General features: G+C 33.1%; 1 protein-coding gene across 1 annotated transcript in view; it reads left to right on the top strand.

Annotated features, from left to right (window-relative positions):
* Window positions 1-252: 252 nt before the first annotated feature.
* The window catches only part of LOC107656603 (voltage-dependent calcium channel gamma-4 subunit-like), a 14106-nt gene continuing 11697 nt past the window's right edge, over window positions 253-2661 (top strand). Inside the window, exon 1 of the mRNA XM_016444498.1 lies at window positions 253-351. The gene's annotated coding sequence lies outside the window, so the exon portion shown is untranslated. The remainder of the gene's footprint in view (window positions 352-2661) is intronic.

The raw sequence follows: 2661 nt of genomic DNA, 5'->3' as shown, positions 1-2661 counted from the left end.
AACAATCAAAAAAATAAATAAATACATTACAAAGAAAATGTTATGTGCCATTTTAAAATCTTAGGCTAATTCTGAGATGGTCAAACAGCCTACAATCAATCCATTCTTCACTCTCTGACAGAATCTATATCATTTGTTCGATTAGTTCAGGTCTGTCATCCCGTTCCTAGAGAACTGTGATTTGTCTCTTGATCAATATTAAGCAAGTCCTGTCGGCTAATTCCTGTTTCACCATCGTTTATTCATATGAACACAACTGTCTCTTAACGCCCCCTCATTCACCGCCTCTCCAGAGCCGCCTCAAAGATTTACGACCAAAAAGCAACAGGGATACATGTCTAAACTGCTACGGTAAGGCGAAAGAACATCAAGCAGTTACATTTTTATACGATTTGGCAGATTTTAAGCAGATTCCTTTAGATGTATTTATAGAATATCGGAAATGAATCGTGAAATTTAACTGACGCTCTGTGGTCGCTTTACTTGAAGCTTCAGTCGATTGTTAAGCGATTAATTCGAATCAGTTTTTGTGCTTTTTATGTTTAAAGAACGTGTTTTATGCTATTTCTATAGACAGTTGTTTGTGAATATTGTGAAATGACTCAATCGTTTCACTCGCGTCTCGATGGCAGATGCGCGAGCTCAATGGAGACTCGCACGGACTGAACGCTTCTAGTAACGCTCTCAGGAGAAATATCTGCCAGTCATTTTAATGGCTTAGGTGAATCAGTCATTTGTTTATGTTGTATCATATCCCTTTAAGGCCAAAACAACAAATCATTGATCGACTGAATGTCCGTTGGCACTGCAATATCGCAACGTGTTGCACTAGTGGCACTGACCTATACAACCAAGAGATGTGATGTTAATTGACACTTTATACTTGACAATTGAGGTGATAAATTACATTTATGCACGTATATTATATCATAATAAATGTAAGTCCACCTCAAAATGATTGGATGCTTTTCCATTCATTCATTCATTCACACACACACACACAAAAGACGCAAATGTCTTCTGGTGCTTAACCTATAGTGCCAATGTGTTTTAATAAAAATGTTTAATGGCTCTAAAATGCTTTTATATGTGACAACAGCAATAATGGAAGCAATGGGAACTGGCTGCATGTGCAGTTTAAATCACTGGTTTAGAGAGGTTTATTCCTCTTGTTGTATGAAAAAGGCAAGTTTGAACCATTCCTGCAAGGCGCTTGAATCCTCTGTTGTTTCTATCAGACATGACACATGGTTGCCATGTTATATCAGTGTTTCCATGCTGGGAGGCCATTAGTGCCTTACAGAAGCTCAGTCATATGTATCATTAAAACACTAGCTTGCCTTTTCTCCACAAACTTGGCTAATATGTGGCCAGAGGATGGCCTGCTGTTTAGTCCCCCAAAGTGTTTTTATATTATTTCATTATTGTATAGCCTATTATATATATATAATATATATATTTTACAAATATTTATATAGTTACAGGTATACTACTACTACTACTACTACTACTACTACTATTACTACTACTACTACTATTACTACTACTACTACTATTACTACTACTACTACTATTACTACTACTACTACTATTACTACTACTACTACTACTAATAATAATAATAATAATAATAACAATTATTATTATTATTAAGTTCATCATGCATAATATAGATGTTAGAATTTTAGAATAAAATAGAATGAAGGTTGAAATGCATTTAATATATTATCAATATTTTTATATTATAAATTAAAATATTGATTTTGGCATAATAACAACAATATTACTTTTATTATTTATTTATTATTATTGTATTTTTATTATTTATAATTCTATATTCAATCTTATTTTATTTTTTTCTGTCACCAAGGTATATTATTCTTTTTAATCAATATTAAATGTATGTACTGTAGGTGTGAGAAGTTTTCATTAGGATCTTTGCAGAGCCCAAAAGTTTTGCGAACAAAAACGGCATGCACTTTAATTATATTACAGTATAAATTTAAATATTATTTAAAAAAATATTCTGTTAGTTACAGATATAATCTTCTTCTTAAATTCAGTACATGCATAATATGCTGTATGTGTAAGAAATTTTCAATAAAAGAGACTGTAAGTTGCATTCATTTATTATATCAATATTTTCATATTATAAATGAATATATTAATTTTGGCATAATAGCAAGTATTTTAATTCATTCATATTTTTCTTAAAATACATTTTATTTTATTGTCTTCTGCCACGAGGGTATAGATATATATGTGTGTGTGTGTGTGTTTAATTATTAATGTATGTAGGTGTGAGAACATTTCTATATGGAGGATCTTTGATGTGTTTATCTCATTTCATTAATCTTCCTTTGTGTGTGTTCAACTGTGGTGTTTGTTACTGTTTGGTTTCCTGTGTCTGAGAATGAGCATGAGTGACAAGACTCTGAACAGACAGAACAAAACTCTAAGTAACCGCCTATTAGAGTCTGAGTTCGTCATGGGGGGACAGATCTGCTGTCCTCACTGCGCATGTCATTACCGCATCACCATATGGTCAGAAAAGAATGCTGATTGAAGCCACCCGCCAGGTGAATTTAGAACATCCATGACAATCGAGGGTTTGGCAAATCACGAGGTATGTTATGATGAATACAGCCTGCCCACCCCCCC

Source organism: Sinocyclocheilus anshuiensis, unplaced genomic scaffold, assembly GCF_001515605.1.
Source record: "Sinocyclocheilus anshuiensis isolate Anshui unplaced genomic scaffold, SAMN03320099.WGS_v1.1 scaffold1393, whole genome shotgun sequence".
Lineage (NCBI taxonomy): Eukaryota > Metazoa > Chordata > Actinopteri > Cypriniformes > Cyprinidae > Sinocyclocheilus > Sinocyclocheilus anshuiensis.
Note: the sequence above shows the minus strand (reverse complement) of the source record. Positions and strands in the feature narration are given on the sequence as shown.